Here is a 17,404-nt window from a genome sequence, read left to right as displayed (position 1 = left end):
TGAACTTTGCGATGACTCCTACATGTTTGAAATTTCACTTATGTACGTTTATTTCTTAGTTTAAAAGAGATAAATTCGAGAAGTACGGGTTTGTGGTTGAATAAACATTATTTCACTTGTAACGAAGAATAAATCACGATGGTAGATTTTATAAAAAAGCATAATAATATAGCCATAAAAATATTTTTATCTTTTTTGATAGCAGATTAGTTTAGTACATTGATTTTCAAAACATTGATCAATAAAGAAGTTGCATTAATTTTTTATTCCTGTAAATCTATATACAAATGAAAGAATAATTTAGATGCAGCATATTCGGATGATTGCTTTTAAAATAACAATTTCATTTTTTATTTATATATTATTAAAAAAATTATTTTAGAAAAACGACTTTGGATTGATTGTGCCAATCGGAATCTTTGTCCTAATTTGCACCCTCGGGGTTCTGAACAAAAGTTGTTAATTTTTTTATAAGAGCCATTTTTTATATTTAAACTTTTGTTCTTGGCTTACAAGATAGATCCTGCGGACCAAAAATCCGATTGACCCATGTTGCTCATTTACGAAGTCAATATTTTTACGTCCTGAGCACGCTATAAAAATTGCAGTTTAATATCACTTTTCAATTTTCAATTACCGTGTTTACAGATGGACAGATAGACAAAAAACCGTAAACAGACTCTTTACGTGATTTAATGAACATCTTTACCAAGATTTTGATCGTAACATCGACATTTTTAAGCGTTACAAACTAGCGACTAAACTAATTATATCTTGATATTTGTCACATATATACAGAGTATAAAAAAAATTTAAAGATAGCATACATTTTTTTTTTAATAATTCAAATCTAAATAGATTACTAATTACAAAAATGAAGAAGACCTCTTGTTATATAATAACACTTATTATTTTAATACGTGTTGAAATAAAATATAATATCAGTTAAGTAATAGCTCATTAACAACCAAGTATTATCATTATCACTTTATAATAATGTATATTATTATACACTATTTTAAATAGTATATAAATAATATACAATGTGTACAAGGATTTGTTGTGCACTTGACAAATGTACGTCAGACAACACATGGACTAACATTTATCAGAAATAAATAAAAAAAATCAAGAAACCTGATTGCATGAAATCAAAACTGAACAGTAAAAAAGGTCCAGTAGTTTCCCATAGTGCCAAATATATTTCTCTTTTTATTTTCGACTTTTTAGTCATGCTTTTCAAATACCTATTCAATGATACCCTACTTAACATAGATAACATAGATTTCAATGATTCTTACATCAATAGATTTGCCTATTTAATAGCTATTCAATGATACGGTATTTTACATAATTCGTCGTCTTTCGTTTTTTTCGTCACCTCATTGATTTTTCATTAATGCCATATCTTCAGCGACCCTCGCAAGATTAAGCCAAATCGATAGACGTTAGGTTTAAGACAAATCGATTGGGTTGCCATTCCTTTGCGTCGCGTAGTAGAATAAAAATAAAAAATCCCGTCTGGGTTAAATAAAAACTGAAAAGAATATATAAGCCCGATAGTTACTTTAACTATCGGATTTGTTTTATAATTTTCAGTTTTTATTAAACGCAGTCGGGTTGAAATAAATGAATGGTATAATTTATCATTTTCATTAAATTCAATATTATAATTTATTCTATTTGCTGCGCTATAGCAAAAGAAAAAGTAGTGGAAACATACAACAGTACAAATATAGATAAACTAATTCAGCAACTTATGAATCTCCATGGATTACCTACATCTCTGATGAATAATTGACATGGAGCTTTAATTATATAATTTCAATTAGCGACTGAATAGAAACCGACGTATGTATGCCTGAACAACGTTATTTTATACAGTATGTTTTTATAACTATTGAATAACACATTATCTTTACCACTGTAATGTTATAGTCAAAGCTCATAACTAGTCAAAAATGGTTCTGTCTGATAAATAAGGGGTATATATCGATATTTACTGGACACCTTCTCTTGTTGTAAGCTTAAAATTTTAAGCTTTTGAAGTTCAAAAAGTTTCTACATTTTACTGATTTATGCTGAAGTTTTGTTGAAAATTATGTAGCAGAGCTCTGAAATCAGGTTAACCTGGTCCTCAATTACACCGAGGAGTATTTTTGACATCATATTCGTTTACGTCAGCCTCGAAAACTCCGAGTTATAATTTATAAATTGATTATAATATCATAAAGAACGATTTCATTAACTATTTTCCACTTTGCACTTACGAAAATGCATTCTGGGGATGCCAGTAATATTTTAATGGATTGTATAGAATTAAAATATGTGTTATAGTATTTTATCATCTCGTTCAATTTCTGGGATTAATTTTTACTCTGTATGCTTACTATTCGTTTTACTTTATGTCTAGTATCATCATTAACCTGCATTTTTATTTTCATTAAAATAAATTTCATACTTTAAAACTATGATAATGATAACAATAATGACATGTTAACTGTCATCATGACACACACAGAGAATTGAAAATTGTTATGTACCTAGCCTAACCTATTCTTTTTGTTTAATGAGACTATTCATGATGAGTACCTATAGTAACACTTGACTGTACAAAGCTCACCTCTATATATGCAAGTAAATATTAAAAAAAAAAAAACATAGAAAAGTTGAAAACCGTCGAAAAATAAATATTAATATAAAAAACTCGAATATGGGCATCAAATGGCCTAGTCGAAAAACTATAGTCAAAACGTATACATATTTGTAATAAAATATAATGTGACTCATTTTCTAGAATATGTGGGGCGAACGTTCTTCTCCAATATTTCACAACCAAAAAATCAGAATTTTAATTTAAGATTAGAAAAGGCATGTATATAAAATATGGTGGAATCGATAAGAAAATCAAGACGCCACTCACCTTACTATGCCTTGTCAACTAAACTAAACGTGTTTACAAAATTTCAGTTCAATCGGTTGAGGATAACTGTTTCAAAATATGGTAGAAGCGATGGAAAATCATGCATTGTCATCAAAACTAGACGTGTTGCAAGATTCCATCCGGACAAATATACTTTAAAACTGAGTTGCAAGATTCCATCTGGACAAATATACATATATCAAATATGGTGGAAGCGATGATAAAACCAAGAAGTCATTTACCTTATCAAGATGCCACTTACCAATCTAATCGTGCATGCAAAATTTCAGCTAAATTGGTTGTTAATAATTGCTTCAAAATTGAGTTCCAAGGTTTCATCCGGACAAGTATACGTACATACATTGCAAATTAAATAAAAGCTTATAAAAAAACACTGCTAATGGTTGTACACCAACTTCCATCCCTGTTTTGCATTAACATTTTGGAACTTGAAACTAAGAATGCATCTTTATGTAATATGCGGGTTCTACAACGAATTTGAAAACATAAAACCTTTACTTAAATTACAAAGTAATGAATATACTTCCAAACGTAAAAAAAGATCCAAAAATATTCTTCTAAAATTATGGCAATCATGGATATTTCTCTTCCTGTATCATTATATATTTTTATGCTTTTAACTTTTTATCCTGTGCTTAGTTATTTTACAGATCCAATCACAAACAAAGAACATTGGAATTCGCACATAAATGTTAATTGTATTACACAAAAGTTGAGAATATATCTCGTTATATGTAAAAAAAATTTTTGTAAAATGCATTGTCTTGTATTATATAAAATGAAAAACTCTTTTTTTTTTTGTCGTAAACATTAATTAAAAACTTTCTTCGTAGATGGAAATGTATGTTTTAGCTGAAATTATATCTACATGTTCGCTCCTATGGCAGTTAATAGAACGTGAGATGTTGCAATCCTCTTATCAATTTTTTTTCCACGTATGGTATTGTCAGGAACTTTGTTTGATCATACACACAAAAATTGCCAAAAATCACGAAGGTCAAAAAACTAGATTTTCTATGAATTCAACACCGAGTCAGGGTTAAAACATGGATTTTCTTTATTACCCAGCTTACCTTTGTTGATCCTTAACATGATTAAATAGAAGAAATCATGTGTTGTTCATAAAATTTCTAGTTCAAGATAAAAAAAAACAGCTGGTTAACTATTCCAACTGAAAAGTCTGAACGCAACGGCTCACCCTCATGTAATGATTCTATATATTCATTAATTGATAGGTTAACAATAATAGGGCTTAATTAAGAAGGATTGGTAGGATTATTGTCATTGACACAAAATATGAGAAAATTGCAAAAGTTTGTTAGCGTCAAGAGAGAGCGTTAAGTGGAGAACACTTATGAAATCATTTTAAAAGGCAGCCAGTTTTATATTTTTTCTGATGCCAATGGCTTTTTTTTTTAATATATACCACAACGAAGAAGAAAAATTGCAAAACTTTAAGCTATGGCAGTTCTACTGAAATTTAATATAATTCTATTCTCTAATTCTAGAATCCAGTTTTAGTTTTATAATTACATTTTTGGACTTAAAATATTTGTTTTGATGCTCTCCAAAATTTCGTCGGTACGATATTTACAAATAAAATGCGTTTTAAATGTATCGTTTCCCAGTACTTAATAAAAAATAAAAATTTATTAATTTTTAATAACCAATAGTGGATTTTGTGAGTGTTTAAAATCGATTGCTTTTCAACTATTTAAATAAAAAAAAACTTTCTAACTAAATCCACTTCAAAATAATGTACTATATTATTGTTCACTTATTTTAAAATATTTCATTTATAATAAATTGTAAATTAATAAATTGTATTTAGTGATAAATGACCATTGAAATTACATTAAAATTTTGGTGAAAATTTCATTCAAAATTTTCCACATACAAATACAATATAATGTAAAACGGATTCATTCACAAATTAAAGCTTTCTATACAACCACTTAAAAGTAATTAAAATTAGTTTGGTTAGTCAAAATAGTTACTAACTAAATTTAGCTTTTAGTTTTACTAACATTATACATGTATGTATAATAATATATATTTGGTTATATATACAACATTTAGTTTGCATGTGTTTCGTTAATACAGAGTGTAACATTTTAATTTGCTCAATTGTAAAAAAATTTTAATACAAGTGAAATTAACAAAATTTAAAAAACCCCCGACAAATGTGATTAATTCCTTGTAAATCGATTTTTTGGAAACTTGACTAAAAAATATTTGCAATCAAGTTGGTTCGACCGTTTAGGGTCTTCTGAGAAACACACACACGCACAGATAAACACTTTAAACTTATAAAACTCCTTCTTAAATCAATATCAAATTGATGGTCAATGACATCAGATAAAATGAAAAGGATACTTAGAGAGCTATCATTTTTGGAGCAAATTTTTGGAAATATATTAATTGAAATTAAAATATTTGAGTTGAGTTTGTTCTTTTGAATTATTGTTTTGAATTACTTAATTATTTTAACATTTCAATTTTCGAAATGAATTGAGCCAGGTTTATTTGACCATTCATAATCGCCAATTTTTAGTTTTTTCGAGTAAATAACCCTATGTTTGCACTTGAAACATAGCTAAGAACACTTTCTCTTAAATTTGGATAGGTAATTTAAAACAAAAAATGAAAAGAAATCAAAAAAAATTAAAACACCACAGTCAAACACACACACAAAAACACATACATAGTGGTCAAACTTATAACACTCGTCGTTAAAAACGTTTTTGGTATAAAAAAAAATCCCGATTAAATGTGGTTCTATCTTTCTTGAATTGGACCTCCTTTGTCACGATTTAGGTCGTAAAAGCTTTTAAATTTAACTCATAATAATGTTCATAAACATAAGATGTAGTGGCAGTTGTTAAATTAGAAAGTAATTCTTTATGAAATAACAAATAACTTTTATAACTTTTATTAGAAACATCTTTTCGTTAACCTTATAAAATCTGTAGAAATAGAATGTAAAAAAAAATTAATTAAAAATAGAGACCCTCAAAATAAAAAGCTCATGGCTCTTTTTTTTTCGAAATTAATGTGGGAGTTCGTAGCAATCAAACACAAAATATACTTTAAAAAAATATTTTTGCTTATTTATAATAATAGTTTACTACAAAATATTTACAAAAAAGTTTGTTGTTATTTTATTGGGAATATCTTTCGAATTTGAAAATTTTTTCTATCTCTTATCATTAATGAAAATTTTTAACGATCCTGAAAATCTTAGTGAAATTCAAGAAGCACAATTTCTGCTTGGGTGATTTTTATCAATGACACTTTGTTAAAGAAAAATTCATTTAGAGGTATTAAAACGAGACACCCTATGTGTATGTATTACAATATAGTTAAAAGTAAGTTTATATTATACATACATTTACATAATGTATTATACTGTATACATATTTGTATAGAAAACAGTCGTTGGTAAATTTTGGATTTTATTCAAGTACTAAAATTGATTATAGGGAAAATCACTAATGACGATAAGCAACCAATATGGATAAGCAGGTTTTAAAAAAAAATATTGAGCTATATGGAATGGCTTGATCATTAAAAAGTAGACTTTTTTTACCCGACTGAAAAGGAGTGGTTTTGTTTCTCTCACGTATCTTATTATCCGATTGCCAAGCAGTGGTAATGTTTTTCGCGCGTTTTTGTATTTTTATAATATGTATGTACGTATATTTGTTTGTTTTCTCGATTACCTCGAATCTTCCAGACGACTAATTTCATTATTTAAGGTATTATTATATTTGCGTCAAAAACCCAAATACTTTTAGATAGACATTTGACAAAACAATACATGATGGCAGATTTTTGGAGCAAAATAGTAATACGTTAATAAAAAAAATGTACTTAATCTATCGAGTAGGGTACCAAAATAAAGAGGATTACAAATATATATATAAGTTATAAGTTTAAATTTAATTTAATTTTAACTAAATTGGTGCATCAACGTGTTAACACTTACTTGATAAAAAAAATACAGAATTGTGGAAGAAAAATATTATATTAACAATCTAGTTTGGGTTTTAAAAGAAACTGACCAAAAAAATTATTTTAATTTAAGTAAAAAGTGCTTTATAAACGTACTTGTTCTCAGATAATGATTTATTTTATAAGCGAGTATATGTTATTATATACTACAAGTAAGATATTACTTACCTTCTTAACGACGGAGTTCTAAGAATAGTCTCAAAGGATAATAAAACAACTTGGAATTCAAATATCATTATTCAAATCATATTTGAACAAACAAAAGCCTTTTCAAAACATGATGGACGCATTACGCATTACCTGTAGTTATTTTGTTAAAACATTAAACTTATGCATTTGCATTACATCTCCGCATCCATTGAATTTTAGAACAAAAAATAAGTTTTATCTATCCTATGTACTGTGAACGCGATAAGACTTTTCATTATTTATCCTTTTTAATTTTGTGAATTTAATATTAATGTTAATCGATTACAAGTGAAATTTACAAAATTTGAAAAACCCCCAACAGATGTGATTTATTTCTTGTAAATCGATTTTTGGAAACTTGCTAAAAAATGTTCTCAATCGAGACCGTTTAGGGGCTACGATGCCACAGATAAATACTTATAACACTCCTTCTTAAATCAATATCAAAGTGATGGTCAAAGACATCAGATGAGATGAAAAGCATACTTAGAGAGCTACCTTTTTTTGGGACAAATTTGTGGATGTAATTTAGTTGAAATTGAAATATTTGTGTTGACTTTGTTCTTTTGAATTATTGGCTTAAGTTACCTAATTATTTTACCATTTCACTTTTCGAAATGAACTGAATCAGGTTTATTTGACCATTCATTTCATAGTAATTATTTGTATGCCTTTTCAAACTTAATCGATTTGAAGAGCATCGCCAATTTTTTAGTTTTTTCGTGTAAGGAAACCTAAGCTCTTAAAACATAGCAAAAAACATTCTTCGTTAAATTACCTTTCAAATGAAATTAAAAAAAAAATTAAAATCGGTTCATTCATTCAGGGGCTACGATGCCACAGACAGACAAACACACAGACACACACACATAGCGATCAAACTTATAACACCCCTTTTTTTAGTTCGGGGGTTAAAATACAAATCCTGTATATATTATTTGAACATGTGTCTAAACAAATAACGCTAAACCATTATATAAAATATCGTATTCATTTCGTAATATAATTAATTTATTACAATATAATGTCATCTTTATTTGTCAATTCAATATAATATAATATTCTCTTTGATTATATTTTATAATTATATTTCGTATCCACCAAATGTATATACCAACCGCAATTGTTTACTAAATTGTTTTTATTTTGTTACAAATTAGAATTGTTGGTTTGTGTATGAAACATATAGGTCATCGTGGTATTCAATCAACAAAAATATGTGTAACGTATCGTATTTAATTCCTATCTCTATATATTATAAATGTGAAAGTAAGGATATTTGTTTGTTTGTTTGTTTGAATGTTCGTTACGCTTTCACGCCAATACAAGCGAATGGTTTTTAATGAAAATCTACAGTAATATAGCTCATACATCAGAAAAACACATTAGCTATAATTAATAAAGATATATTTAAAAAAAAATTAAATTTAATCTGACCTATGACTATTTTAAATTCTTACAGAAATCTTTAATTTATGGCTCAAAATGATAATTATAGATGAAGCAGATGCACGAACATCATTTTGAACCAAAAATTAAAGAATTCTGTAAAAATTTAAAATAGTAAATGTCAAACAATTCATGGCTATCTTTTCTGATATATTCAATGAATTATGACTATTTTACAATTTAAAAAAATTGAAGACTGTGCATATCTTTTAGCAAGAAAGGTGGAGGCTATAAAGCGGTAGTTTTTACTCTTATGCCCAGTGAAGCAGGCGGGTATCAAACTAGTTATCTTATATATTCTGCAGATTATAAACTCAATGTTGACTGATACCACTATATCTGTCACTATATGTGGAGGCTATGTATTTTTAAACTTTTACCAGCATATTAAATATTTACATAAAAAAATATTATCCGATAATTTTAATAGCATTTGTTAACTTCCCAGTATAGGAAGTTATTGCAATGGGTACGATTTTCGAAATCAAAATTTTCAACATATTTTACGTTTCATGTCTTTAAAGTATTAAAAGAATGGAGTATAACTACAAAATGTTACAAACATCGAAACCACAAACAATTTAAGTATTCAGATATGCTCTTAATCGTTTGTAGTTTATTTTAGTGATGAGAAAATATCTTTCTTCTTACTGCTTTAAATATCGTAAGGAAGTATAAGAATCGAATACTAAATACTAAAAACTACCTTTACCCAAATTCCCAGCTTGCTAATTTGTAATTTTAACGATATTAAATATATTGATGTAATTATTTATTATGTAAGTAGGTACATCGAATTACGTTATGCGATAGTGAGAAAAAAAGTTGCAAATAAAAGAGAAAAAGTATCCAATTAATATAAATAAAAGTCCAGATAGTTTGTATAAAATAAATTATCGTTTAAACATTATTATGTCAATTTACTCACATAACATTCTTGTACATATACTTGTTACCGGTAAAGTATATAATCCAAGCATTCTATTCATATCTGAAAAATATTGTCTGTCTGTGGCATCGTAGCGCCTAAACGGATGAACCGATTTTATTTTTTTGGTTTCATTTGAAAGGTAATTGAACAGAGAGTTTTCTTAGGTATGTTTCAAGTGCGAACTTAGAGTTACGTACCCGAAAAAACTAAAACATTGGCGATAATCTTCAAAATCGATTCAGTTTGGAAAAGACATGACTATATTTTAACAGATAAATAATTTCTATGGAAATGAATGGTTCAAATAAACCTGGCTCAATTCATTTCGAAAAGTGAAATGGTAAAATAATTAAGTAATTCGAAACAATAATTCAAAAGAACAAAGTCAACTCAAATATTTCTATTTCAATATTTCCAAAAATTTGTACCAAAAAATGGTAGCTCCCTAAGTATCCTTTTCATCTCATCTGATGGCCTTGTCCATCACTTTGATATTGATTTAAGAAGGAGTGTTATAAGTTTAAAGTGTTTATCTGTGCGTTTGTGTGTTTCTCAGTGGCATCGTAGCCCCTAAACGGTCGAACCGACTAGATTGAGAACATTTTATAGCTAAGTTTCCAAAAATCGGTTTATATAAGGAATAAATCGCATTTGTCGGGGGTTTTTTAAATTTTGTAAATATCACTTGTATAGTTTCAGAAGTACTGATGGCACTAATAGAATATTCATTTATAAACATTGCCGGTAGCAAATAAACTGTATAAATAAATACGTTGGTGGATACTATGTGTGGTACTAGTGATTTGAACTAATGGTAAACCTTGTGGTATTACACAGTGACATAAGGTGGTAACTGTTGCGGACAACTTACTATTTGTAGAGTATGTATATGAATATATATAGTTCAATGTTACTACCCTCTACACTCTACAATCTACCCAAACAACCTCCTTCTCCTATAACTTTGCAATATCTATTTGGTTATGTTATTTTATCATCCTCATCATCATTATCGTCATACAAGTCACAAGTCAGGAAATAGTTAAAATTAAATTTCGCTTTTCATAAATTTTAATTATTATGGATAGAATGGTGTAAAAAAATATTTCAACCATACTTTTTAAAGTGTGTTGTACAGAGTGTTATTATATAGGATGGTTCAGAATTCACGACACTCTTTTAGGTATATGTCTCCAATTAATTTATTGTAGGGAGGCTGCATTGCGACAGTTTACCCGCTCCCCCACACTTCCTTGCGTTGGGGTTACAGTAGGGGTTTGTCATATATACGCCCTGCAAAATAGTAAAATAAAAGTTTTCGCAAAATTTCCGCTTCTCCATTTTTCCTAGCTTATGAAATATATCAAAAGAATATTTTGGATTGTTTGGATTTTCTTGGAAAATGGTTTCTATTTTTAGTTTTTAATCCTCTGTAATTATGAAACTCCTACAGATTTGGTTGTGAAAATGTATCGACCAAAATAGAACCTACGTCATCATGTATATTTGTCCTTGTCTGTTGCTAGATTTAATGTCTCACACAATATTGTAATATAGGGATTATTGTGTGAGACAAGGACAAACATACAATATTTCGTAATAAATATTTTGATCTATACCTACGGCTATAAAATTTGTGGGAGTATAATAAACTCTCACAACTGAATATATTCAATTTATGATTAAGTTTTCATATTTTGAATGAATTCCACATAATTTTGTATATTATTTATGTAGGGGAGACCGGGTACAAAAGTAACGGCGGGTCGAAAGTAACAAATGCTCTGTAGGTTTATTAAAATTCTCTGTATATTTAACAGTCGAAAAATCGCTTTACAATCCGTTGCCACGCGCCGACCGGGCTGTCAGGTTTTGTGAGAGGACAGTACGTGATTTTACAAATTAAAAGTATGATTTTTTAAGATTATACAGTGCAGTGTTTTAATTCGTTTTTGTCTACCACCACCCATTTTAAGGTTATTTTTATTGTTTTACCTAAAATGTGGTAGCGTACAAAAGTAACATAGTTCTATGGATACACAAGTAACATGTTACTTACATAAGCGGGTACACAATTACACAAGTAAAATGTTACTTAAGACTGATATTGAATAATCTGATTAGAATATATGATTATCATATAATAATAGATTTCATTACTTAAACTAAGAAAATTTCTTTTGAGGAGTTAATAATATTGATTTGTTTTCATAAAATATATAATTTTTGAATGCAAATATTTATTTTTATACCATGCATATATGTAATATGTAAGGTATATTAAGTTTAGTCCCAAGTTTGTAACGCTTAAAAATATTGATGCTACAAACAAAATTTTGGTATAGGTGTTCATAAAATCACCTAATTAGTCTATTTTCGGTTGTCCGTCCGTCCGTCTGTGGACACGATCACTCAAAAACAAAAAATATATCAAGCTGACATTTTTACAATGTACTCAGGACGTAAAAAGTGAAGTCAAGTTCGTAAATGAGCAACATAGGTCAATTGGATCTTGGGTCCATAGGAATCATCTTGTAAACCGTTAGAGATAGAACAAAAGTTTAAATGTAAAAATATTTTCCTTATAAAAAACAAAACAACTTTTGTTTAATACATTTTTTCGTAAACATCACTGTTTAACCGTGAGGGAGCAAATTAGGCGTAAATTGTATAGTATGTATTATATGGGAATATCAGTTATATTAGTTATGTATGTGTGACACGCATGGATGTGTAATGTTACAGAGTAATCAAAACTGTCTATACATGCTATTTCAACAATTAACTCAGTCAATTGTTTGTTTTCACTTGTTCTTATTCATATAAACTTTTCTAATATTCATATAAAACTTTCCTAATTTGTGGATTTAATATATCATAGCATATTTATATAAAACCCTTTTGTCCTGTTTCTTTTGACCCACAAAGTGTCACTTTCGAAAGTAAAAACTTACGATTTTTTGAAAGTCTCGGTGATTCATACAAAATATACAATTATAAGGAAAATGAAGATACTAATGTAAAGAGCATGCACGGAGTACAAAATGTTTTTTTTGTACCTGGTCTCCCCTAGATATTAAATTAATGCCATATGTAAGTAATGCAGGTATTTAATTGCAGAAATAGTACACAATAAATTGATATAATCAAATTTAGACATGACAATTATTAACTACAAATAATTATTGAACTGATACATATCAAATGAATTTCATCCATCCATCTGAAATATCTCTTTGATATAATTGAGTATTTATTACGAGGATACAATATATTTACATATATAATTTATTTAAATTCATGTTTTATTTGGATTGACTAATAAAACTGTAATAAAGGGTTTTACATGCAAAATGGTAGAATAGACGGTTTTAAATTAAACTTGTGGAGAGATATTGATAATACTTACTACAGACTATAAAGAATTTTTTTCTGCATTAAATTACAGAATTTATTTTTTTATTTAAATAGGTTCAGTATCTCGTACTTAATGTAATTGCTTTGATCTTCATAGAGGTGCAATTCCCGATTTACTAGGGGAAACTATTACCTACTATGACCTCCCCTAGTTAGAACCATAAAATTTATTCGCAAAAATATTCAAAAACCATTGAAAATACTGAAGGAAAGTATATACCGCAACAAAAAAAAACAAGCATTTTATATTTTTGTTTTACCAGCGAGAACCACTGTGCAAAATAAATAAAAAAACAACTGATAATCTCAACGACCTAATGAAATCATGTGGTACAAACACATTTTGATAAAAAAAAATTCAATAATTTTCATGGGATGTGGCGGGTTACTTTTGACTGTTACCAAATGCTACACAAGTTGCCAAAAAGTATTCCACTACTAAAAATAATATCTTATACACAAACCGCTTCTTTTAAGTTTAAATTTCTATCGTTTTATATGAAAACCCCCGTCATAATATTAAAAGGAAGTAATTATTATATTTTCTTGTAATATGCAAATTATGTAATAAAAGAAGGTATATGCCTTGCTGTGGGAAACTGAATCTATAGATAGAATGCCCGAAATATACGCAGGAGGTAAGTATATTGAGTCAAATGGATATCAGAGTAAAATATTCAAATATTTAATATAAGCATATCACACGGAGAAAAAGTTATGAACATAAACATAATAGTTTAGAAGCCAATAGCTGGTCGAGTATCGGTATTTTAACAAATTTTATTTTCGTAATTTGCTCCTTCATACTTGTCGTAAAGGAAATGGAAACTCATTTGTCCGATAGGCGGAATTTATAATGTAATCAAGTAAGACATTAGTGTAAAGCTTGGAACTAATACATTTTTATTGATATTTCAAAAATGGTATTTGACTCTTTGACTAAAAGCACCAGACAATTTCTTTGTTAAATGCTTTGTTCTTAATATAAAATGAAAAATGCTCCCCATTAATAAAATTAAAAACAATTTGAACCTTATTATTATATATTCTTTAATTTACTTTTAATTATGTTTTGATTAATTTCACAGGTAATTAATTTAAACAAATAATATTTTTCTTTCTCCATCGTTCATTTTTTTTTTTAATTAGTCGAATTTTTAACTGAAGGTTATATTTTTTATAATTTTAACTTTAAGCTCTATTTACGCACTTATATTTAGAAGAAATTTATGTAATAAATTCGGTTGTATGCATTTATTTTGTAAGAGTTCTATGATAATTTCATTTATCGTTTATAATATTTAATGGCACTCTGAGAGGGGCAGTACCTCAATGCCCTGCAGACTTTTTTATTCTTTTATTTATTATAATCAGATATCTATGAATATGTCCGCGTTTTTGACAGTTTAAAAAAGGTTTAAAATTTAATTTAAGTTTTTGGCAAGAAAGCGTCTGTATTTTTCCGAAATAAATTTTTGGTGGCTTTTTATTAGCAAAATCAACATTTAGAAATACTTTTTCAAAAATAATAATAATAATAATGGGGTTTAACCTTCGTTTTTCTGACATACGCCAAAAACAGAGGCCACCCATATCATTATTTGTTAATCTTTATTTATTTACAAACAAATTTACAATTACATTTTTGATGTGGGTGGAGTCGGTTACTTCGTTCTTATCCAAGCGACGACAATGTGATCAATTCTACTTCCCTCATTAATCATAATTTTTCACACTGCCCCTGCCTGGATTCGAACCCGTAACCTAAGCCTTAATCGACAAACAGTCAAAGACAAACGCCTTAGACCGCTCGGCCATTTAGGCTTTTCAAAAATAGTTGAATCCAAAATAGAGGTAGGATAAGAACGTACCTACCTTGGTTAATTTGACGAAATCTCAGTTTAATGTAAAAAATATATAATTAAAAACAAAATTGATACTTCCTAATAATATTTTGTATCAAATGAAATAAATAAAGTAGGTATTTAGTTACAAACACAAATTAAAACACACGTATTTGTTATTGTAAGACCTCTTTACTCTTCACTTCTCTTTATATACTTTATATAGTAATAATGTGTCAATAGATATCATCATATCTTCATATCATCTATCTTTAGTATAAATAATAAAATAATATGGGTTAGATTGAATATACCTTACATTACACGGTTTGGGGTACACTTCTATTAAAAAATATTTTTCGTGAAAAACGACAGCTGACCAAAATTCATGAAAATAGTGCTGAGAAAACGGAAAATGCGATGAAAATTAATCAAAATTGAAAGGAATGTTTCTAAGACATATAGAAACTTTCTTGTAGCTTTAAAATTGTCAGAAATTGAAATTCTACCTGCAATTCTTTATAGAGTTATCCTTGTTATATTTTGGAAGGAAATGAACCTTTTCCCGGAGAGAGAGAGATACCTAATATGCCGCAAGTGAAATTAAAATTGGATTAGATTTATACAATTGTAAATATTTGTGTGGTATCTTATAACAATATATTTACAATTGGTTCAATTTTATTAAATTTAATGGTATCCCATCAATAATAATAATATCACAGCCAGGTGGTTATTGTACCATTTCTTGTCGATGCTAAGGATTACACAGCTACCTATATCACTGAGTAGTGAAATTATGTGGGTGGCAAAATACAGGGTGGTTCAAATTAAAATTCCAAGACCTTATTCCAAGCATTTAAGTGGTATAATTTCGAAAAAAAATGTCATTGCTTAGAAAATTGAATTTTTGGCACTCAGTATGATCTAAAAATCCTGTATTAATTAAAGTTTATGGTGATAAAATTCGAAAACTAGCAGTAAATATTTGGCCATATCATAACCATATATCGAAAAAATCTCTTACGTTACTAACGTCATTGAAAGTGAAACAATACTAACCGTTATTGTATTTGTAATGAAATCAGTGGCGTTAGCAGAGATTTTTCAATACAGGGATGATTTGATTCGATACGGCATAGAATATGTCGAAAATGTATGCAATCCAATCAATAGCAACAACTTACAAAATGAATTACATTTGTTCTGCCTCCTAACTGCAAATGAGTTGTATATTTTTCATAATCCATTACAATTTACAATGTATACATCTAGTCGATCTTCCAAGAACACTCTGGTAAAGATCGGGGCCCTAGCATGGGCCGACTGATCGCCAGTGTTTGAAGGTCGACTACATGTATACATTTGAATGGATCTTATTATTGAATACCCACATCTCCACAGCTAGTTTTCGTAATTTTTGTTTATAGCTTTAAATCATGAAGGGTCCTTAGTTCATACTGAGTGTCTTTGCAATTTCAAAACCATTACCACTTATTTGACAATTTTTTGCCCCCAATTTAAACACCCTCTATCTTGAAAAGAAAGCTTTTCCGACTATAAGTATATTTAGAAATTATCATTATTTTAATGTTATCTATCATTTCTTGAAGTTCTGCTTCCATTCTATAATTATGGACCATCCTATAGTTATGGAAAGGTAAAGGTACGTAGACATACATACCTATATACAATATTGAAATTATCAAATCAGTAAAATGATTTCCCAAGAGTTTTCATTAATAATATTATTTTAATTGTTATTCGAGTATGTTCGAATATTATTCAATGATTACGATACTTTACGAGTTAGGTATATACGAGTTGAGTTGGTTGGTATATTTATAGCTTTCTCTTTCTGTGTTTAATTGAAATAATTTTACGACAATATTCTAAATATATCGATTTTGAATTAAAATAGTTTGTCATAGTTATAGTTTATTAGTGTTATTCATACTTCTATACTTGTTGAATATCGTAAATTTGACAATTAGGTCTCACCAATTGGGAAATAGTGTAAACATTGTTTGAGCAGGATGTTTCATAAAGGTGCGGTATTATTTATTAATAATTTATAGTTTTCTCACAACATAAATTAAACAAAAAAAGTTCATATAATAATTCGTTGACTATGGACCTGTAAAATGGCTACTATGACTGGAAGGATATCACCGCTAGAGGTTATTTTTTTATTGTGCTTGATGAATGCTATAACTTATTCTACGTCTTTTGACGAGCAAACGGAGCGTGGAAGCTGCAGCAAAAGAAACTTTATGTGTTAATCTTAATTTATTGTTAAATTAATATCTTTAATTTTATCTAAATTCAGTTATAAATTAATTTTGAGAAATTTTTTTCAACCTCTAACGGTTTGCAAGATGGGTTCTACGGACACAAGACTCAATTGACCTATGCTGCTCATTTACGAACTCCACCTAATTTTTTACGCTCTAAACACGCTATCAATTATTATAAACAAGCTATAAATTATTTCAACTTGAAATCTTTTTGCATTTTGGAGGTATCGTGTTGTCAGGCAGACGGGCAGTCAACCGAAAATAAAATAATTCAATGACTTTATGACACCTTAAAAACTTGGGACTAAACTTACTATAC

The 17,404-nt window shown here is 28.4% G+C and overlaps 1 protein-coding gene across 1 annotated transcript in view; it reads left to right on the top strand.

Moving 5' to 3' along the window:
* Positions 1–17,404, top strand: part of LOC123295953 (SCY1-like protein 2) — a 100,615-nt gene that overhangs the window by 17,304 nt on the left and 65,907 nt on the right. The window lies entirely within an intron of this gene.

The sequence above is a fragment of the Chrysoperla carnea genome, chromosome 3, assembly GCF_905475395.1.
Source record: "Chrysoperla carnea chromosome 3, inChrCarn1.1, whole genome shotgun sequence".
Lineage (NCBI taxonomy): Eukaryota > Metazoa > Arthropoda > Insecta > Neuroptera > Chrysopidae > Chrysoperla > Chrysoperla carnea.
The sequence above is the reverse complement of the archived record's forward strand: the minus strand, read 5'-3'. Positions and strand labels throughout refer to the sequence as shown.